The sequence below is a fragment of the Camellia sinensis genome, chromosome 13, assembly GCF_055761805.1.
Source record: "Camellia sinensis isolate YWXY chromosome 13, ASM5576180v1, whole genome shotgun sequence".
Taxonomy (NCBI): Eukaryota; Viridiplantae; Streptophyta; class Magnoliopsida; order Ericales; family Theaceae; genus Camellia; species Camellia sinensis.
In genome coordinates, this window is record NC_138973.1 from 2909596 (window position 1) to 2934279 (window position 24684).

General features: G+C 36.1%; 1 long non-coding RNA gene across 1 annotated transcript; it reads right to left on the minus strand.

Annotated features, from left to right (window-relative positions):
• Nucleotides 1-4829: 4829 nt before the first annotated feature.
• LOC114281934 (uncharacterized) lies at nt 4830-6994 on the minus strand. The gene is made up of 2 exons (XR_014348125.1): nt 6863-6994; nt 4830-5050 (listed from the first exon to the last, which is right to left on the minus strand). It is a non-coding gene; the product is annotated as an uncharacterized LOC114281934 (long non-coding RNA).
• Between the last annotated feature and the right edge of the window lie 17690 nt (nt 6995-24684).

The window sequence follows — 24684 nt, forward strand, 5'->3', positions numbered from 1 at the left end:
TGTTTTATAGATGCAAGTTAGTTCAAAAACATAATGTATTTTAACAATTTTTTTTTATTTGAACTCATGATTTTAAATGACAGTATCGAGGTATGTATCAATCAGTATTTGTCAATACATCATTGATAATAACAATATCGGAATTCTCCGATTCTAATATATAATGGCTAATATTTAAACCTTTGCTTGACTTGATCTAATTGAATCCTATCAAACCAAAATAATAACAAATCATGCATAAATGTTAATTATTTTTGTACTACACTCATAGAAGTTAAATTATGACATTTTCTCCCCCTCAAAAAATAAGGAAAATAGGGATAAAAATTTGGCAAACCCAATAATTTCAAGACACAATAAATTGTAAAACATGAATCAAATAGTGAATCGTGTGATTAACCATCGATTTTAATATCAGAACAAATTCATCAATAAATTCGTATAGATTTATGCACAAATCATGAATTGAATAGTGAATCGTACGATTCTAACAACAAATACATAATTACATGAAGTATAACGTTTTTATCTTATTCCTTAACATGATTACAACTTTTCATCAACTCATAGAAGACTAATATAATATATATATTAAAAAGGCTATTATAAAACTTAGCACAATGCCATGTTCATAATTTGTCAAATTCAACTTTGTACTAACCTCTCAGCGGCATGGTTCATTTTTTCAACTAGAATACTAAAATATTTCAGCATAAAAACCATGTAGGTGTAACTTCAAAATCTAGTTCGAAGAGCACTTTTCAAAACTTCACTTTGTATTAATGTACAATAACCTTGCAAATATACATATGCATACACATGCACACATCTTAATACCTTCTAAGCAATGGTTCTCTCTTCTATTGTCGTTCTATATTTGCAACTTACCATTGATACAAATCTAAATGCCTCTTAACAACAATTGTTAGTAGCACTGGGGAAGAAAATAATTGAAAGGAGAAAACATCACATACGATTGATATTAAAATGAAGAAAAGAAAAAGATAAACTATGGACTACACTTGCAAATGGTAAGATTTTTAATGTAAAAATAATAATACGAAACTGAGTGCACCTACTTACCACTAGAGAAGGGGGGGTGTTTGGGGTTAACCTAATTAGGGAGTGAGGAGAAAAGTGTTAATGAGAAACCTCAAAATCAAAAAACATTCAGAACCAAATTAGAATACTATTTTACTGAAATTTCCAACATATGCATATATATTTCCCCTTCTTAATTATGAATTTTTAAAACAAATATTTTCCACATGTCTATTCTTGTTAATATAGCAAACTATAAAAAGCCCTATCTACTTTCTTTTTCATTGTAGAGTTTGTCAAGCCAATGATTGACATTTAAAGCTTAGGCGTCACCTTATTGCAGTTTGTGACAAAAAAACCGTATTCTCACAGAAACAGAAAGCACTTGGAAAACATAATCAATGAAGAGCCTAAGTTGAAAAATTTGATCGACAAAAGTTTGCTAAGCTCGGGATGTTCAAAGAAGAAAGGCAAAAAAACTATTAGACTGACACTTGATTGTCTCCATGGCAATAGGCTAGATGCATTAGAAGTTGTTCAGGAATTGGATAAATTTTTTAGAAAGAATAGGTTTAGGTATACAAACAACCTCAAATGCTTTACAGTTTGTATTGGCAATCGGGCTAGACTGTGTTAGTAAGGCTTTTATGACTCAAGGAGAGTGAGGGAAACAACTTTATCATGATTACAATTTATATATATGTTGCTGGAGCATACATTTTACACTTTACTATTCTTTTTGAAATATGTATATACAAAAGTTTGTCTCGTAATTATACTTTATGTAAGATGCTAACTTTAGTATATTATTTAAAATGCAAAAATCAAATCTTTTACTCAACACAACTGCATATGTTAGGTTGAGGATGACAAAAGTTTGCTAGGGTTTGCAACATAGAGGGGTTTGTTTTGTCTAGAATTCAGGTTCTAAGAAAACCAAAATAAGAGAAAGATTAGCACTGAGTTCATAGATATGATGTTTGTAACACCTCCAAAATAATACAAATAATCCAACCTATAAAAGAAATGAATATAACATAATTGGTACACTTTGATATAACATAGTTTGTATTACAGAAGGGATTACATGCATTATACATTCATAAACGTTTATCCTGAATCTACAACATATAATACAAGTTAATAATAACAAAATAATCTTCTTTATCTGCATAACTCTTCTGGCGATCTTAAGCTACCACCAATCTTTGTCGAATAAGTTTCACCTTTTCTGTAGTTTCTTTATTCTGTTCCACCAGTATTGGTGTTTTAAGTCTTGGTACACTTTCATCCCTCCTGTGTGCACTGTAAACACCGAATGATGGAACTTTTTCAGAACTTTTTCTCTAAGTGACTCATCTTATGGCACAAATATGCTACCTTGATGTCTCAAACTTCTATCCAAATGAATCGTCCAATCAAGTACAGGATCACCAGATGCTATTCGCGCTTTTATGCACGCCACCTCCTGATCATACTTCTGTGACTCTATTACCTCATTCAGTAATTTAGGCATAGCGATTTGAGCACCAAGGTATACCTTCTCGTCGTAAGCTTTCATCTGTACTCCGAACTCATTAAGTGTTCCGACGATGTTCCATTCCTTGAGTGCCAGACTAACAATAATCCTCTGGTTCTTGCAACTTAGGGCATCTGCCACCACATTAGCTTTGCTAGGATAATAAGATACAGTAAAATGGTAATGTTCGAGATGTTCCATCCACCGTCTTTATCTCATCTTCAAGTCCTTCTGTGTGAACAAATACTTCAAGCTCTTATGATCCGTGAAAATCTCAAACTATTCACCATATTAACGCCATTGCTTTAGCAAAAAAAACCATCTCTGCCAACTCCAGATCATGTGTCGAATAATTCCTTTCATGCGGTTTCAGTTACGTGGAGCCGTAAGCCACCACCTTTCCATTTTGCAGTAACACACAGCCCAACTCATCCTTAGATGCATCGCAATACATTATATATCCTTCGTCTTGCTCTAAACTGATGAGTATTGGGCACTAGTCAATCTCCTCTTGAGTTTTTGAAAGGATCATTCACATGCTTCATCCCAATCATATTTTACCCCTTTTCTTGCGTTAGACGAGTCATCGGCTTTGCCAATCTAAAAAAAAAAATCTTGAATAAACCTCGATAATAACCGGCCAATCCTAAGAAACTATGAACATCAAGTACTGAGGTTGGATGCTTCCAATCTAATATTACTTTTATTTTGGCCGGGTCCACTCCAATCCTATTCTCAGACACTACGTGTCCCAAAATTTGACTTCCTTCAACCAAAACTCGCAGCAAGTTGATTATGCCACCTCATTGTCATGCTCAAACCCTCCTCTCTATCCCCCTTAAATTGGAAATGCCTCCCATCAGGTGTGTAAGTCGTCACCCTCTTCTAGTAGCAGTCAATCACTGTTCAATGGGCAGATAGCCATTCTATACCTAAGATTATGTCAAAATTGAATATGTCCCTGACCACAAGGTCACAAATCAAGTGTAAAACTGACACTTCTAATTCGCATTAACACTTCCTCCCAAAGGTGATACGATACTTAAAGTAGTTTTAAAGGTTCACATGTAAGACCTAAAGATTTAACACATGATATTTTTATAATTAAAAAAAATGGTGCGCCATAATCGGATAGAGCGTGAACCCAAGAATTATAGAGTGTGATGTTATCTCTAATTACTAACGGGTCTTCGTCCTCTTCCTTTGATCATAGGGTCTTGCTCCCATTCAAACTTTCTTGCATTTTCCCTCTTAATTGATCCAATTGTTCAAGAATCTGGTTTCCAATGCGGCTCAAGATTTCAGCTGTTGGTATTGGTCCATTCTCAGGGTTTCAATTACATGATACTTCATTTTTATTGCGTTATTGCTCGCGAGCTTGTGTGTTATCGCTTGTCTCGGTGTAGCCGTTGGCTCGAGTGTGGTTCACTATTTTTTTTTTCTTTCTGTTCATAGTACAAGGTGAGGCATAAGTTTGAGTCTAATTATAGAGGCAATTCTCAAGGGTAATCAACTAATCTTAAAGTTATGGTTTAATTATCCTACGGTGTGTAAAGCAATAAGATCAAGTAGTAAATAACAAATCTAGGGAAGCACACAACACAACTTCACATATATACATATAGGCAAAATAAAAACTACAAGACTTTGAAAACTGGATTAATAAAAGGAAAATATGAAGTGGAGATGAAATAATATTATAGTAATTGCATCAATTAATACAAGGATCGTCGGAAATACGGATGGGTTATGATTTAAGATTTTTATGTGGTCAAGGTATAGAGATGGTGACTAAGTTAGATATTTAACTTGAAACTGCGTCGGCCATCCGCGTTTCAAACTGAATATCCAAGATTCATCACCGAATGAAGAAATTGCAACTTTCAGAAAAATTCTCGTACAAGATAACATAATCAAGGCACAAGGTTGTCAATCTAGCAAATGGTATACTTGAAAAATGCAAAGTAAGACCAGATGGTAATGACTTCACCTTGAAAGTGAACAACATCAAACACGGTTACAAATATGAAATGAGGGTATGACGATCGATAGAAGACTCGTAGAAATAATAGTATCTCCTACTTCTAAATTGTATCTAGTGTTAAACATGTTGCCCTATTCAAAGTTTAAACCACTTCCCTTTGTAGGTGATCGTCAAATTGTTTGAAGTCAAAACGCGTGGGTAAGGGTTGAACCTAAGCTCTGATACCATTTTGTAACGCCCCAACTTTCGAGCCATTAAATACGCACAATAATACAACGCAAGTAGGATAGATAACGAGAACATCTTAATATACATATATAACCAGAGTTAATATCACAGATAATTCGTTTATGTTCCATTACAGGATTACCAAAACATTGCCAAACCAAAAGTCAAAAGGAAAAAAAAAAAACAACTAGTCTTAAGTCTTCAAATGAACCACAACTCCAACACTTTATCTTGTTTGCCTTCGAAATAACCTTCACCATTGTAAACTGCTTCATCACCTGGCATGACACACCATGAGCTTGGAATGTCCAGTAAAAACACACACACCCCCATATCTTCTATCAACCAATCAACCATACACAGAACAAAATAGGTAACATAACATACAATATTACAACAAGGGTCTATGAATTAGTAGTTAGACTAGACATCTAGAATCCCCCAAAGAGATCCTTCTACCCAACCACAAGGATTGAACACCGGACTATTCAGAACTCCCCCTTTTGCTGCTTTGCAAACCTTACCACCTATGCCCACCTCCTGGTTATTTACCGGTCAGTGACATTGATGGACCTCAAAAGGGACAAACAAACAAGTGGGCTCGCTTACACCCTGCACATACCATACCAAATCATGCCTAGGGCTCGCTTACACCCTGCACATATCATACCAAAGGGCTTGCTTACACCCCGAAACCACCGCATAGAGTCTGAATACATCCGTGTCAACCTAGGGGCTCGCTTAGACCGCTTGCGCAAGACTTAACTCATTTGGTTTTAATCCCATCATAATTCATGCCATTCATATGTATAAATTATTCCAACACTAATGTGAACGTCACCCATTGCCAACCCCTTATCATTTCCCATTTATTGGATCTTTTGCCGAGCAAGTTAGTCACATTCGGTAATTCGGTAATATAAAAGAACATGAGACAAACATAAGAGAAGAAATATAGCCCATGATAAGCATACAAAAGTATGGTAAGGCAAGCAAATAACATTAGGCATGCTTTGAAATACTTAGAGACAAATAACACAATAAAACACCATTTCCAGCACAGTTCGGTTCTGCAGAGCATCTCCAATGCACTAGGCATATAATACTTGTTAGTTAAAATGCCTAGTGTGATTCACTTTTTTCAATTCCAATGCACTAGGCATATGATTAGGCATTTTGCCTCAACTCATATTCACTAGCTACATGTAGCTAGCCTTCAATGCTAGGCAAAATGTATTCAATCACTAGGATCATTTCCCTCCATCTTTGTTGTTGACGTGGCATTCTATAAAATTAATAATATTTGGATAAATAGCTAAAATAAAGAGCATGGTTGGAGTAAAAACAAAAAACAGTCGATAGGCAAAATAAAATATATACTTTATAGTAATATTTAGATAGGTAAAATGCCTATTACCGTTGGAGATGCTCTAACAAGAATTCTTTGGGAAAAATACTTCTAGGTCAAATTAGGGGCTGAAATTGCACAGAAATAATAATTAACCTGTCTAGTTTCAATTCCAATTCTCAGAATTTGCACAGCACCTCCCGAAATTCATCTACAAGCTATATTCAAAAACCTGTCCAGATTTGTTACCCTTTGGAAAAACTAGCTTTCCTCTCAATCTACCCAATGATTTTCACCCAAATAAATTCCATTGGAAAGAGGACTCAGAATTCTAAGTTTTGACAAAAGAACGAACATGAGATGATTTTTATGGAATTTTATAAAATTGAAAGAAGGGGCCTGTTTTTCAGAGACTCGGGACCAGATTTCTAAATAAAATATCCAAGCCCTAAAAACACATAATTAGGGGCTAGTAAAATTATCACAAGCTCTAAACACACCAAATAGCCTACACTAAATTTAGATTTGAAAAATAAATAGGTTTGATATTTCTTTTAAAATAGAGAATTTGCAGCAGTACATAATTTGGAAAATTTGTAAGGCAAAGTCACTAAATCAAACCCACACTTTCATACACATCAAAAAACCTATATACCATTAATATGCAACACAAGAGGGTATCTAGACAATAGGATGAGATGGGTGAAAGAATTGGAGAAGACATGGAAGGGTGTGTTCTTACCTTGACCCTAGAAGGCACCATTTTCTTCCTTTTCTTTTCTTCTTTTTTTTTTCTTCTTCTTCTCTACTTCCCTCTAATCACACTCTCCTTCTCTCACCCTCTCCTTGGCTGCTGGTATGTGTGTGTGTGTGTGGAATTGTGACAAGGCTCCTAATTTATAGGAAATAAGCTTGGTCCTAGCTTAATGACTAAGGAAGCATAAATATCTAGATATTTTTTTATTTTGTTTTTCAATCAATTTTCCACCAAAATATTATTTGTGACACCTATGTACATAATCAAATAAATAATATTCTATTCAAATAAATAATATATATTCAAATAAATAATAAATAAAAGAACAACAAAAATAAAAATAAAAATAAAAATAAAATGTATGAATTAATTTATAAACTAAGAGGTAAATAAATAAAAACCAAGTTTTAGGGTATTTCCAATTATAAGGTGGTGTTCTCGGTTTAATTTTGATAATATACAGGAAAATTATTCTTTATTGGGCCATTTTGCAGACTTTTACAAAACTAGGTGCTGAAATGCTATTAAACTAAGGCTCAGGGTTTCATGTGTAATTACCAAAAATTAGGGTCTCTACATGAAGTATCCGTGCTTCATAGCATACATGTCAACATTTATTCATACATGAACAATGCTACTATGCACCTCTTCTATCAGAAAGTTATGAATTTTTATGATACAAGTTTTGAATCAACGATTTTTATGGTGTGTACTTCGCAAGTGAAAGTTACAAATTATTTTAGTTATGTTATAACCGTATAATATAATATCATGTTATAAGCCATTTGTAGAATCATTTTGGTTAGGAAAGTTATGATATATTCTAGTGTTTGTTATGAAATTTATGATTATATTACATATTTTGTTCAGCACATGAATTTTTTTACCGCTACGGTTCATTTTTTATTATTATTTATTTTAATCTAAAATGCTCTTCAATGTTTGTTATTTATTATGATTCATATTGTTTTTTTGTTTTACAACTAATTTGGGCTCTCAGTTTCAAGACACACCAATGATTTTTGACCTCGACGAGTTGCATTTTTTTACTGAGGATTTCAGCCACAAGCTAGGTCAGGGTGGATTTGGAAAAGGGTACAAAGGAAAAATTTTTGAACAAAACATCAATTAGCTAGCCAAACAAGAGATCGCTGTCAAAGTATCCAAGGACAGACAAAGTGAAACCAGGAAAATATGGACGATATGTGTTTTAATATTGTTTTCATCATTATTTCAATTTGGTTATGTTGTTCTAATATTGTTTTAATATTTTTTTCATCATTATTTCAATTTGGTTATGTTGTTCTAATATTGTTTATATTGATTGACAGGCTGAGGTGCAATTCTTGTCCATTTGCAGCCACCACAATGTGATCAGGTTGATTGGCTATGCGGAGGATGCTGATAACGACAAATTGTTGCTCGTATATCCATTTTGCCCTCTTGGCTTCCTCCGTGACAATTTGGATGGTATTTCGTTATCATTATTCACAATTTTTACCTACAATATTTTGCTCTCTCTCATATATTGGCACATCTAGTATGTTCTCACTAAGGGCATCTTTATGGATTGAATGATGTATAACAACTACTCACTGATTTTCGCTGATAAAAAAATAGACGGTTCACTTAAAAAAATAATTTTTTAATGATATTTTGATGCCATTTATTAATTAAGGTAAATTACTTTCGTAGTCCTTATACTTTATTTCTTGTGTCATTTTGATCCTTATATTTTCAATTTCCATGATTTTGACCTTCACTTTTTGATTGTGTCTCATTTTGGCCCAATCAATAACTTCTATTAGAAAATTTAATAGAAAATCATCATTTGCACAACATGTGACCAATCTTGAGGGGGAAAACAGACATTTCAATCTTATCCCTTCCCTTAAGCATCTCTTCAACATCCACCACCACCATGTGCTCCTCCTCTACCGTCCACTGTCCGTGCCATCACCACACATCACTGCCATCTCCACCAAACAAAAATAAAACCAAATCAAAAATCAAAAATAAAATTAAAATCAAAATCAAAATAACAAAGCAAAGGGATATGCCGTTGGCTGATTTCACCATCCGTCGTTCGTTATCCTTTGATGATTATAATTGTCATATTCAGATCTCACATGCTGTGGATTTCACCGTCGCTTAACATGGTTTCCTTTTCTTCTATCATCGTGATCACCATTGCAATTGAGATTTGCATCTCTATCCCTCTTCTGGTTCAACCACAATACCCCCCTCCCTCAGTCCCTCCTCTATCCTATCTGATACCTTTTTTTCCTCCTAGCATCTCACCACCCCCGGTATCCTCCCTCTTCATTTCGCCTCCCCCAACAGTAGTGGAGCCAATTTCACTTCAAGCATATGTCTAGAGATAAAATCGCAATTTCAATATAAATTATTGTTTTTTGATTTGTTTTAGGTAACCGTGAGAGGTGGTTTTACAATTCTCCTTCACTCCAAACATGCGCTTGAAAGGTCCTTGCTCCAACACCTGAAACAAGAAAATACACTAGTCGGGAGGTGCCAGAATTAGCACTCCAACAAGTAAGTTAGTCTTCTCAAGAGAGGAAAAAGTGTTTATATTTTTTGAAGTGTTAATTATCAAAAACATACCTTCTTATTCACACTTACCTTCCTTTTGTAAAGACATTTCCATAGATGTTTTCTTCTGTAGTTTTTGATCATTGCCATGTTAGAGTCGATCCTTTTACTATACTTCTAGAAAGGGACAACTTGGGCCCACTTAAAGTGGAATATCATACTGACTTCCCTTATATACTCAGCCCTAATGCACCAGCTTTGTATCTTGTACTCGGCATGTACTTCAGCCTATTTGGATTTACTCAGCAATGAATTGCTTGAGCCCAATAGGCCTTTGTCTAAATTTGGTCCATCAAAGATGGGCTTGGATGTTTCCTATTTTCCGATTAGGAAGTTCATTTATTCGGCTCCCATAATTGCCCTCCGAGCACCTGGCTAACCACAATTTTCGAGTGGCCTATGTGCTCGGCTCTCATTAGGCTAACTATTTGGCTATTTTTGACAAACTTGGCCTACACTTGATGAGCCTTACAATCTAGACGCGTGATGGACACGCCATTTCACTTCTGGCATGATGGAAGGGACCCGATGAAGAATATGTGAAGCTTCCCGCCTCTTCAAACTCCCTTCTTACTCCTTGTTAATTGCGATTTCAAAATCCGTCTCCTCTGTCCTTTCACTTCTAAAAAGACTCCACTTCCACAATTCCTCACTTCTATCCTTTCATTTGGAGTTGCTTCACAGTCGTCATCGCTTGAGCACTCTTCATCCATATCTATAAGTCCTCTAAGCTTTTTCTTTTGTTTCATTTTTGTAGTTTACATCTTCGACTCCATCCTCCCTCTATTTCACATTCTGCTTTTGACTTACCCATGGTGAACTACCTAAAAGCCCACATTTATGAGAATAAGGTTACTTTTTTCAGTCTCCGCTTCGCAATCCCGAATGACATTCAACTGGAACTCATTGGGGATGCTATGCGAGCACCATTGTTCTTCCATTATTGGCGATTACTGAAGGTGAAGTTCATTTTCGTCTCTATCCTTTGCCCAGATCCATTATTCGCTTCTAGGGGCTAATTTTTTCCCAACTAAACGTCAATTTCTATCGGATTATCATGGGAATTGTAGAACTCAATTGTTGACTTAGTGCAAACCTAGGAATCTCTACTATTCGGCATTGTTACACCTTTGCCAAATCCTTCAGTCGGCAAGGACGATTCTTCTTGAGGGCCAAAGATGCTGACCACCAATTGGTGACTATGCTTACTAGTTCAAGAAAAAATGTGGATGATGTTATGGTCCTCATCTAAGGTAATTGGGAATTTGGCACGGAAGAGGACTACTCAGACCCCATTCTTAGGCAGAATGGTGAACCAGGTGGCAGAGTAGTTGCTAATTAGTTTTAATACTATTTAGCCTTCCATTTATAGTGCTAACTATTTTCTTCTTGCAAGTCACGATCTCAAGAAAACTCTTACTTCAGTGAACAAAGCCGTTCTCGTCCAAGTCAGGATTGTCCTTGATTATACTAGTTGAAAGAATTTTTAAGGCCATGGATGTGTTGCCCACATCCTACTAAAGTAATATCCTACCTACTCCACTTTTTCTGCTGCTAATCACGCGCCAATCCCCAAAGGTGAACGACAACTTGTAATTCTTGTTTTTGAAAGTTACGTCAATTTGAGAGACATAGGTGTGGGTGAATCATCAGATAGTGAGAATGGCGAAGAAAATGCCGAGCAATAAGTTGGGCAATTTGAGCAAGATAGCGATGATCAAGATGCCAATGATTAAAACACTAAGAATAGAGGACTTGGTCCGGCTATTAAGGAAGTCGATATTGGAGAAACTAGCAGCTCAAACCGAGATCTAGAGTTCGTGCCTTCTCCTATTCGAATGGCTAAAGATACTCAGGAGGCTGACATCTTTTTTAACTTGGAAGATCTCCCAGGATCTGGAACTGAAGAGATGGCTGGCAAAGCACTTTCTTTTGCCCAATTTTCCAAGCAAAGAAATGCCGAGAGGCTAGTGGTAAAGAAGTTGGCAGCTGCCAATGATAGCTGAGAGGCTCCTACATCGGCGGTGACTCGGACGGAAGAGGTCACCGAGCATGCTGTCCCCTCAAAATTGGTACAACAAGTTCCTGTGGTGACAGTTGAAGAAACTGGGGCTGACCAAAAGGGCTCCAAGCGTCCTGCGGAGTCCATTCAACCAGCTGCGCAACTGGTTGAAAAAAGGTCACGGGCCTCACCTGCACTTGATCTAGCGGCGCAATTCCCAATCCAGCCTAAAGTAAAGGGAGCGCTCATTCCGATGTGTGCTTCGGCTGTCAAAGAGCCTGGAGTTGCTATGAGTATGGCTACTGTCATCACTCTTCCATCAGATAAGGCAATGTTCCGTGCCGAGTAGGACATTGTGTCCATTGCTGCGGTCGCTTAATCGGCAATTTTGGTAAGTTGGGTCATTAACAAGTGTAGGTTCTAGTTTAATTTGACTATTTGAATTTCTGCTGTTTTCGTAGGTTACAGAGCGAATTGTTGAAATTGGTCGCCGCCATTATCACATAGTGGAGTTGATCAATCAACTAAAGGTAGAAGTGGCAACCGAACAAGGCAAAGCAAAATTGGTGATGGTTGAGTTTACGGCTAAGTTTCAAAAGGCAGAAGCTGAGTAGAAAACAGCTAACGAAAAGCAATAAAAAGTTGCTGCTGAATAAGAAAAGGCAATGTCACGACCCAAACCCGCCCCTATGGGTTTAGCACCATAACCGGCCAGTAATTCGAGATTACTGAAGGCCTGCTTAACAATAAAACAGTAATATAGAGTACAGGGGCTGGCGAAAGCCAAAACAGTAATTAAAAGATGTCCAATGAGTTGTGACAGTATGTATGCAAAAAGACTTTTTAAACATATACACATTCAAATCATAACAGTATATACATACATCATATATAGGCATTCAGGTTAGGGACCAAATCCCTACCATAATAGTACAGTACAAATATCATTCAGTCTACACATAACAGAGACAGATAGGGTGAATCTAAAACACCCCAAAGCAGCCTTAGCTTGGCAGCACTTCGAACCTCAAGGTGAGGCGCGATGGTTGGCTTGACAAAATAAGAGCTAATCCGACGCTCCTAACTCCGGTTCGGTGCCTGAACACCTACATATATATATATATAAACAGTAAGCTAAAGCCTAGTGAATAACATATGCATAAAGGGGTTAAGAATGAATGTCCTTTCAGTATTGAAAACAATCGTTTATCAGTATATCAGTCGTTCAGTTTGTGGCTCATAATTCATGCCGTAACAGTCATTCGGAAACTATAATAGTCATATGTGGTACATCCAATAGCAAAACAGTACAGTAGGTCTTAACAGACCGAACAGTTAGTTGACGGCCATCATATCAGTAAACAGTAGTGGTTCCAACATGGGAACCGACAGAGATCTCTGTAACAGTAGCAGTAACAGTTCAGTAACGGTAAATTGCTATGGATGCCACGAATACAGTTCACAAATAGGACAAACATTCATTTAGTAAACAGTGTCATTTCATAAAGCAGTACAGTCATTTATTCATAAAATAATCTCAATTGAACATATCTTTACAACATAGTTACTCACAGAGCACTGGGCTATAAGCAGCTAGAGCGTCCTCAGATGCCAACCCTACAGTTACAGAATGAACACACACACTAAGCTACACAGTTGGGAAACAATAACTTAATCCATAATTTGCCTCGGTGTGGTTCTACATCAATATCCTCATTAAGATGCCTTAGACTAGGCCTAGGAATACCTAGGATGGAATGAGGATGCAAGGAAGTACTTAAAAACACTTTTCAGAATTTTCAGAAAACAGGGGTCTCGCTTGAGCGTGGCTTTCTACGCTCGAGCGGAAATACAGACAACGGAGCTCCGCTCAAGCATGACTTTCCTCGCTCGAGCGGACTGCAAAAGTACTGGATGGGTGAAATTCACGCTCGACGGGCGCTCGACCCTCGCTCGAGCGTGAGACACAAGTCCTCGCTCGAGCGGACTGTAAACCCATGCAAAGTGCTGGATACACGCATTTCATGCTCGAGGGCCACTTTCCTCGCTCGAGCGGACTGCATGAACACAAGGCGTACGCTCGAGTATGGAGTTCCTCGCTCGAGCGTGAGTCCAAAATCTGGAATTTCTAGATTTGAACCTCAAGCTCAAAACTCAACTTTAAAGCATCAAAATCGATCCGTTTGGGCTAATTTTCTGGAAAACATTTGTAAACTCATAATATGACATTTTTCAAAGATCAATTTGAGAAATCAAAGCCCAAAGGTAGTTCAATTGAACACAAATTCAAAGAAGTTTTCATGAACATGAAGAACAATGCAAATTCAACACATGCATGGGTTCCTAGGAACACCAATGCTACAAAACAAGATCAAATGCAATGTTTAACTTCAAAACATGGTGAGTTCATGGATCAAGACCAAAAATATGAACATGCATGCAATAATTTCCATGAAAACAACTCTAAACTTCAAGATATGCCCATGCATGCATGATCCAAGCTTCAATTCAACAATTTAAGATCTTAGGCTCCTATCTACCATGAACCATGCAAGAACTAACTTGAATTCACAAACAAGAAGGTAAATGTCCTACCTCAGGTCTCCAATTTCAAATGTAGAGGCTCAAAAATACAAGACTCCTTCAATTCCTCTAGATTTCCAAGCAAATTTTGGTTGAAATCGAGTTTTTCCTCTCTCTCACTCTCCCTAGTCAGTTTGCTCTAGGAATAAGGCTGAAGAAATGGTGCTAAACAATGCTAAAGGTGAGAGAAGTAGTGGCCTAGCATAACCCACTCAATGGCAATTAGGTAAATAAAGCCAACTTATGTAATTTAGCATTATTAAATCTAATTTAATCATACCAAATCAAATTTCAATTAAATATACCATAAAATCACATAAATTCCAATTAGCATAAAACATTAATCAATTTCGGATTTGGCCGCCGATAAGGCCTTCAATTTGCAATTTAAACATAATATACGAACATATAATTTAGCAGTTAGACAGATAGACATGCATTTAAACTAATACACTCAATCAATCGGTTCAGAATTTCAGTCAATCAGTCAGTTAACATACTTAATCATAGATTAGCACTAATCAGTGGTGAGGGTTGTCACAGGCAAAACATGTCAAGTTACTTCGCTGTGTTACTGAAGAGAGGGCAAAGATTTCTAAAGTGGTCCTAAAAACCACTAATGACGAACTAGAAAAACTTAAGGCCGAACTGCTAGAAGCATAAAAAGCAATGGCAGAGGCTCAATCGACAATATCAAAGGCGTTTGAGCAATGAAAGAAGGCGAGAATTGAAAAATATGCTGACGAAGCCTTGAAATTTGAAACTTGAAGCTTCAGAAATGGTTGGCTCAAGGCTTTCGCAGCTACACAAATTATGCTTGATGTGCCGATTCCATTTCAGTAGGAAGACGTTGAGCCCTTGGAGTCAGATCCAGAATGATTCCGGGGCCGAGAAGATAAAACTAGTGTTGCTGTTTTGCTTTCTTTTTTTTGTTTTTTCTTTTGTTTGTTGTTCTGTGGAATGTGTTAGAGCCGTTTTCATATGTAAAATGACCAAAGCTTGTAACAAGTCAATGTATGAATGAAAACATTCCTTTGTGCAAAAAATGTTCTTATACTAACATTGATATGATGTAATTGTACTAAAATAACTCGGCATATCTTAATAGATTGGAAATAATAAAAATTCAGAATCACGATGACAATGGACTGTCCGATGTTAACTCAGCACCTGCATGTAACTTGCTGTTTCACGAATGAGGTAAAATATATGCTGAATAGATACATTTATCTACCCCTTCCTCAGTTGGGAAACGAAGGCATTGCGATGAGCTGATTCAAAATCATTTCATAATCCGAAGTATAACATATGCCGAGTAAACACTTTGCTGATTTAAAAATGGGGCAAAATATGTGCTAGTAGATACATTTATTTGCTCAAAAGCAAAATAATGAGGCACAGGTCAAGAAAACACGTAGCAATCAGGGGTGAGTAATCTAGAAAATGATGGGATAGTAGAAACTTGGCGTCTGTTGGAACATCATCGAAAGTGGCACCCCTTAGTCAAGAATATGATTTAAGAATCCTACTAGGGTAAAGGTTCAAAGCTAAGTAAAGAATAAGGTTTAAGAATCCTACTAACTTTGCTGGATCTTCTAGCTTTATGCTCTTGTTAGATAAAAATTTGTGCCCCATTTATAAGCCTTGGCTACTCCGATAATAACTAAAAGGGTTAATTACACCAGGACCAACTTAGCTATTAGTGAATATTACTTTAACTCTCTCATCTATGAACCTGTATATATTGACCCCTTCAACTATGAAAATCGTATAAATACACTTCTTTTGGAGGGGTCCCAAAGTGATCTGGAGGGTTTGAAAGTGACACATTTTCATAGTTAAGGTGCGGGTTCATAGATGAGAGAGGTAAAGTGATATTCACAAATAGTTTAGAGGGTCTTTGAGTATCTAACCCTAACTAAAAAAGGTTGGGTCAGTTGATTTCATAAATAAGTTCTCCATTTCTGTATTGAAAGTTGAGACAAGGTGCCCCAGACCGAAAAAGGAAAAAAAGAAAAAAAAAAAAAGCAGAGTTTCTAGGAGTTCTGGCATCTCCTAGTGGCTGCCTACAAGAAAGAAGGATTAATTTATGTAGAATAGATCTTACATAACCTTTTTTCATACGAGTTGGCATTATGTCAAGGGTCTACTTTTTTTTGTTCAAGTTTGAGAAATAATCCTGTTTGAAAGGCTAAAACTAAGGTCATGAAGGGTGATGAATTTTGATTGGGAAAGTTATTTAGGTTCCTCTCTCTCTCTCTCTCTCTCTCTTGCTTAATTTGTATATGTACATATGTAGCCTTTTCATATTTTTGTATGCTTTAGTTTCCAATACTGTAAAGGTTTGGAGGACATCCCTCTACTCTTTCTTTCTCTTCTGGTAAGCCTCTCCACAGTCTTCTTTGTCATTCTTAATCCTCCACCATTTCTTACCCTTAACTGTTACATATATTATATCACTTAAACAATAGTACTTTTGAAGATATGGAAGAAATAATATATATTTTTTTAATTTCTTTCCTTTAATATGATAATTTGAAGAGAAGAAAAGAGATAGAAGAGGGAGTGCTCAATGTCTTCCTGGTATTCTTTTCGTTGGAGATGTGCACCCCTTTGCCACCAATTAACTCCCACATTTCTACCACACTAACAGCCTATTACCACTAAAAGAATACAACCACAATCATTAAAATAAAAAACAAAACATTTTCAACAAAATCATATGACAAGTCACCAACAAATTAAAATCCTTCCAAAATTAAGATTGTTGGAAAATGAAAAGCAACTACGACGGCATCACTAATGTAATTGCTGTCAGAGTCTCTAATGGTGAGAGACTTAGTTCCCTTATCTGCAGTCCATTTTTCATCATTCTTACCATATTCCTAAGTTATCCCAAAATTTTGAGTATGATAAATATTTTGTATATATAGGACGAAAGGATTCTATGTATTAGGAATTTAATCAATGCAAGACTCCCAACACTAATATGAAAAATTACCTATAAGCAAGACCATAGTAGGCCATACTAGAGCCTGAATCAAGCCATGAGTGGATACGTTAGGTCGGACTTGGCCCAAGTCACCCATGAGCCATGGATTTTTTAATAAGGCTACTGACACCCACAACCCATATCCTACACCAATGAGAATGTTTGTAGTGAAGAAAGTGTGACATTACACTAAAACTGGTTTTTCTACATTTCCCGCAAATATATATATAAGTACTTTTTATTTTTTGTTAATTATTTTTTTAAACATTTTTGTTAGCCGTTTATTCTTTCTCTTCCCGGAGAAGAAAAGACAAAGGAAGCCCCACCCTACACAGTCTGGAGTCCTCTCCTCTGACCAAAACACCCCGAACGAACCCTAATAATAAATAAAAGGAAACACATCAATCTCCCGAATTCAATAAAATGATGCATGGCGGTGGCAGTCACAGTGGTAGTGGCGGCGACGGAGGGAGGGAGAATGAAGATCTAAGACGGCTGGCTCAGATGATGATGCCCTTTCCCCTCCAACTCAATTCGGCAGAGACGATGACGAAGTTCTGAAAAGGGACGAGAAAGTGCTATAGTGGAGCCACCAGAAGACCCGAGGTTTCATCGCCATTCGTACCGAGCTCGAGAGAGACTTTACTGTTGCTAAGCGGAGCAAGACTCTTTGGGAGATTGTCTCCTCCAGAATAAAGGATTTAGGGTATCGGAGAGGGGCTGATCAGTGTAAATACAAGTGGAAAAACCTTGTCAACAGATACAAGGTATATACATTTATAATGCACCAAGTTTTATTTTTAGTTATAGCTCTTAATTCTGTATCTAGAGATGCTATTTTTGATATCTGTTGGATTTTCATGGGAATTGAAGTCTCAGTGTTGTTTTATTCAAATTTATGATTCACTAGAAATGAATTTTCAGTATTGCACAATTCTTTTCTCATACAAGGTTTATAAATTGATTCTGCTAACAGTTCAGTTATGGGGAGTCTACTGCTGCTACATTGATGGTGCCGGGAGAAAAATGTGTTTGTCTTTTTTTTTTCTTCCAGTGCATGGAAACCTTTGTAAAAAAATTTTATGCTCATTGATCATTATTTATGTCTAAATTTAGGTTGGTTATAGAATTGGGTCCTAGCATGCGGGGCTTGTAAAAGATTGTTTCCCCCAATCAATGTACCTGTAGAACCAATGGTTGTGAAAAAGACAGCCATAAGAATCACAGCAACAGTAGAAGTAGGCCCCAACCAATCATTCGCTAGCCATGGTTTTTGCGGGTTGTTGTTACACACGTACATCATAATGTAGCTTTTCACTAGCACGTGAATTTATAAAGGTCGCACAAAATTTATGCTAAAAAAAAAAAGAAAAGATAATTTGTGCATTACTTTGTTGAAAGAGTTTTTTGGGTGAGGATCATCTACGATTATTGGATCTTGCATTGGTGGTTATTGGCCGAGAAATAAGTTGAAAAAAATGCAAGTTCATTTTAAACTCTTCTAGAATCAAATGATTAAAGCTACGTATAAGTTAGACTTTGTGTGTGATGGTTTTGCTTTGATATTTCCAAACTTCTAGACTATAATGCTATTAGTAATTCATATTCTTTCTAAGTTACAATTGAATTGTATTTTCTCCATGCAAATCATTTTACAAGATACTCGTGCAGTTATAGTTAGAATGATGGATTGCATTTGCAAAGAAGACCTATTGTGATCGATGAACCTTATGGACTTTGCTTCTATTTGATGAACAAAATGAATTTAAGGAAATATGTTTGCATTTACTTTATTGCATCTTAGGGCATTTGATGTACCATGTCCCCTTCTTGTTCCAAGTATTGAACTCATTGATACAAGAATCCTTTGTCGATAGAAATTGACAATCTTAGAAGGAACATGTTTTATTTTCTTCATGAAATTTCTTTATCGATAGAAATTTACTCTTATTGATATGAGAATACATCAAGGATAATTTGTTCTATAATCATTAAAGACAAGTGAAGCTCTTCCTGTAACGCCCTCAAAATAATAACATTAAACCCATCAAATAAGGCATGCATTTGCATATAAACTAACCGCATTCCTTTATTCCTTAGAGTTTCATTACATAAGTATTACATGTTAACATCATAACAAAATGCCCTACAGGCTTACAGCTTTCCAAGTTAACACTTGGTTACAACAAAAGAGTACTAACTCGTTTACACATTAAGCCCTAGGCTTGAAGTTACATGTAATACATCAAAAGTTAAGCGACAAAAGTATGTCCGCCACTAGCCTCCCAGCTATGTCCTTGGAGGTGGCATGCTTCCTGCACCTGAAAATGATATTCCCATATAGGGTGAGCCACAGCCCAGTAGAAATACACTAAACCAACCATGGACAATGACTAAAATATTAGCAATTGATAGATGGTCAACACTGATACATCCACATAAATCACATATTTATGTCATACAACTTATGAGTCTAAGTTACCTTTCATTTTCCCTTTTTCAACAGATAAGCATGCTAGCTCTATCATCATTTCCACAGATATGTATAAAAACTATATCTCACATTCAGATATGCATAAAAGCTATATCCACATTCTCAACAGATATGTATAACAACAATATCCCACATTCACAGATAAGCATATAAGCTGTATCCACACATCACAAAGATAAGCATATAAGCTCTATCTTCACTTCTTTAGACAAGCATATGAGCTGTATCTACGGAGTTCATCCCCTATCTTCTCCCAACACTATCCGGTTTAGAGGTACATCCCCTATCTTCCCCTAAACCGCGGAGTACATCCCCTATCTCCTCCTCTACACATAACGTATATAAACACATTGGTTCTATATACAATCACCCAATACATACAATTAATGTATTCTATCAACCGTCAAGTTCCATGACACATTTCATTGATTAGTTTCAGTTTGCCTAATCATCATGCATTGTCTACAATAATCACGACTATTCTCCACCGATAGCCCCAAGCAGTTATTTCTAAACAGAAAATAAATGCACAAATGGATATTCAATCAACATTTCATTTCCTCATTTCTCCCAATTAATTATCCCAATTAATTAAACAATGTAATTAGGCCATTATCCATAATTACCATTTCAACCCTTAGGTCCCATTTTCATCAATGATTTAACATTCATTCAATTTCTCTATGCCAAACATGCATTCAGGTTTATTATGAATAAAACCCCAACTTTTGTAAAATTACACAAAAGCCCCAAACTTTCACAAAATTACCAAACCAAGCCCAACATCTTAAAATACCAAAATTTAAAGACAAAACCTATAGAGAGGAGTAGGATATCCCTACCTCAAATTCGGAGTCCCAAAGGAGAAGACGACAAAACCCAACGTGCTCCAAAACCCAAGATTTTCAGATTAAAATGAAGCCCTCGACGATCAACAACTTTTTTGTAAAGGCCAAAGGTGAGTAAATCACTCCTACTAGATCAAAACCTAGAGAGAAGGTAGAGTCTAGAGTGAGAGGCTCAACAATGGTGATTTTGGAAAAGTAAGAGAGAGAAGAGAAAGTAAAAAGTGATTTGAAAAGTCACAATTTCGGGACTTAAACCCAGTCTCCCGCTCGAGCGTAAAACACCCCGCTCGAGCGTCACTCACAGACTCCCGCTCGAGCGTCCAAACTTCCGCTCGAGCGCCGGATGCACTCTCCCAGCATTTATACAGAACCAGGCCTCCGCTCGAGCTTCCAACTCTACGCTCGAGCGACACTCAGACAACCCCGCTCGAGCGGCCAATACCACGCTCGAGCGTACAACGCTGCACAGGAAAATACTGAATGGGTGTAATCTCCGCTCGAGCGCCAAAACCCCCGCTCGAGCGTACAGGCCAAAACCTGGGCAACTAGTTTTGGTTTCTAAACTCAACCAACCTGTAACAAACCTGCCCAACACATCCTATAACTCAATTATGAAGTAAAAAGGATGTAAACAAAATAATAAACAACCACCAACATCCATGGACACATGTCCGGATCACTGTACAACAAGGGTAAACCCGGGATCGCTATACTTCCAACTACTCACACCAGCACAAGCATATATGCACACACATATGCCTTCCAAATAGTTTTGGAAAATGAACTTTTATTGTACTTTTCAATTTCATTAAATAAATGAGATTTGAGTGTCATATTCAGGGTACGTTTGAGTATTTGGTTTCTCATCTAATAAATGTTTTTGCTTATTATCCAAGTTCTTTGAGATTTGTTTTATGACATGATACAAAACAATTTTGATTTGATACATGATACAGTGGGCTACCATTTGACAACTCTTTATGTCTGCAACTAAAAAGAACTTTGTCCAAGGTCCGAAGTACTTTAATTTGAGTTATTGTGCATATATTAAGCATTTCTCTACAAGGAAATACTAATGAGTGCCCATTGGACAGTAGTTAGGGCTGTTTTGGGAACACCACAAAATAGCCAAAAAGTCGCTACAAAAAAGTCGACTCTTCGCTGTACTTTTCTGCATGTCTTTTCGTAAAAAGGCAAAAAGTCAATTAAAATAGCTACTTCCCAAATCAACCCGTAATATTGGTATGTGTGTAAAAAGTGTATTCACGTATGTGAAGGTGTATAGAAATACGTAAAAGCGTATAGGAATTAGGGGCGGGAATTCCCAACTTTACACAATAACACGATTTGAACTGTACACGAAGTTAGTAGGTGAGGCTTGACCATTTTCTGACATGAACATGTATATGACATTGCCCTCTAACACCAATATTAAACAGGTCGTGTTCGGGTTGAACCCATGTAGCCCAAAGTGGACATATTTGATTTATTTAAAATAACAGTTCAACTCATTAACACGAATCCAACCCCAACCCATTCATGACATGTGTATATATATAAATATTTTATCGAAAGTAATCTTGGCCATTCATTTTGTATTCCATAAAACTAATCTCCCTTATTCATATAAGTATAAAAGCAAGTAAAGACATAGAATGGATGGAACCCTAGAACTGCTGACTCAAGAGAACTCCTTTCGCTGTAGAAGGTTAGAAATCATAGCTTGATTGACTCAAGAACTTCTTCAATCGGTAAGCTTCTTTGTTCAAACGACCGCTAACCTGTAAGGTCATTCTTTTTATGGTTTTTAGAACTTCTTTTTTGTAGAAATTGTAGCCCATTTATTCTTCTTTTCAGATTTTCTTCTTCGTTTTGTTTAATAAGCTTCTTTGTTTCAAATCTGTAGAAACCCTAGCCCTTTTGTTTTAGATCATTTCATTTCTCATTTAATTTGTTTTAGAGCTGTAGATCGATCTTTAGAGTGGGGTTGATTTGATTCTCTATTATCATAATCTTACGATTCACGATTTGATTTACAATTTATGCAAAATCGATACGAAGCTATGGGTGAATTTCTTTTGGAAGTGAATTTATGGTGAATTGCATGATTCATGATTTGATTCATTTTTTACGATTCATGCAATTCTTGAAATTATTGTGTCCGGCATATTTTGATTATCTTTTTTGCCTCTTTTTAGTGAAAATGACATTATACATGCTGATGGCTAATATATATATGCTTGTCCATAGATAATTCATGGTGCAAATTACTTTAACCTTAAATATTTTAGAAGATATGTTATGATTTTTTTAAAGAAAAAAATTGAAAATATTGGTCTGACTAAATGTAATTGGATCCTATTAAAAACTTCTCAATTACCAAAATAACAAAAGAACATGTATATACATTAGCTATTTTCATAGTAAACATTATTAGAAGTTGAATAATGTCATTTTCACTAAAAAGAGGCGAAAAAGATAATCAAAATATGTCGGACACAATAATTTCAAGAATTGAATGAATCGCAAAAAGTGAATCAAATCATGAATCAATTGTAAATCATACGATTCACCAGAAATTCACTTCCAAAAGAAATTCACCCTTAGCTTCGTATCGATTTTGCATAAGTTGTAAATCAAATCGTGAATCGTAAGATTATGATAATAGAGAATCAAATCAACCCTACTGTAAAGATCGTTCTACAAATCTAAAACAAATTAAATGAGAAACGAAATGATCTGAAACAAAAGGGCTAGGGTTTCTACAGATTTGAAACAAAGAAGCTTATTAAACAAAACGAAGAATAAATGGGCTACAATTTCTACAAAAAAAGAAGTTCCAAAAACCACAAAAGGAATGAGCTTACAGGTCAGCGGTCGTTTGGACGAAGAAGCTTACCGATCAAAGAAGTTCTCGAGTCAATCAAGTTACGATTTCTAACCTTCTACAGCGAAAGGAGTTCTCTTGAGTCGGCAGTTCTAGGGTTCCATCCATTTTATGTCTTTACTAGCTTTTATACGTATATGAATGGTGGATATTAGTTTTATGGAATACAAAATGAATGGCCAAGATTACTTTTGATAAAATATTTATATATATATATATACATACACATGTTATGAATGGGTTGGGGTTGGATTTATGTTAATTAGTTGAACCGTTACTTTAAACAGATTAAGTGTGTCCACTTTGGGCTACATGGGTTCAACCCGAACACAACCCGTTTAATATTGGTGTCAGAGAGCAATGTCATATACATGTTCGTGTCAAAAAATGGTCAACCCTCACCCGCTAACTTCGTGTACAATTCAAATCGTGTTATCGTGTCAAGTCGGGAATTCCCGCCCCTAATTCCTATACACTTTTACGGATTTCTATACGCTTTCACATATGTGAATACACTTTTTACACACATACCAATATGAAGGGTTGATTTGGGAAGTAGCTATTTTAATTGCCTTTTTGACTTTTTACGAAAAGACATACAGAAAAGTACAGAGAAGTGTCGACTTTTTTGTAGTAACTTTTTGGCGATTTTAGGGTGTTCCCAAAACAACCCTAACTATTGTCCAATGGTCACTCGTTAGTATTTACCTATAGAGAAATGCTTAATATATGCACAATAACTCAAATTAAAGTAGTTCGGACATTGGACAAAGTTTTTTCTTGTTACAGACACAAAGAGTTGTCAAATGGTAGCCTATAGTATCATGTATCAAATCAAAATTGTTTTGTATTGTGTCATAAAACAAATCTCAAAGAACTTGGATAATAAGCAAAAACATTTATTAGATGAGAAACCAAATACTCAAACGTACCATGAATATGACACTCAAATCTCATTTATTTAAAGAAATCGAAAAGTATAATAAAAGTTCATTTTCCAAAACTATTTGGAGGGCATATGTGTGTGCATATATACACGTGCTGGTGTGTGTAGCTAGAAGAGCTTCACTCGTCTTTAATGATTATAGCACATATTATCCTCGTTGTATTCTCATATCAATAAGAGTCAATTTCTATCGATAAAGAAATTTCATGAAGAAAATAAAACATGTTCCTTCTAAGATTGTCAATTTCTATTGACAAAGGATTCTTGTATCAATGAGTTTAGTACTTGGAACAAGAAGGGGACATGGTACATCAAATGCTCTAAGATGCAAAAAAGTAAATGCAAACATATTTCCTTAAATTCATTTTGTTCTTCAAATAGAAGCAAAGTCCATAAGGCTCATCGATCACAATAGGTCTTCTTTGCAAATGCAATCCATCATTCT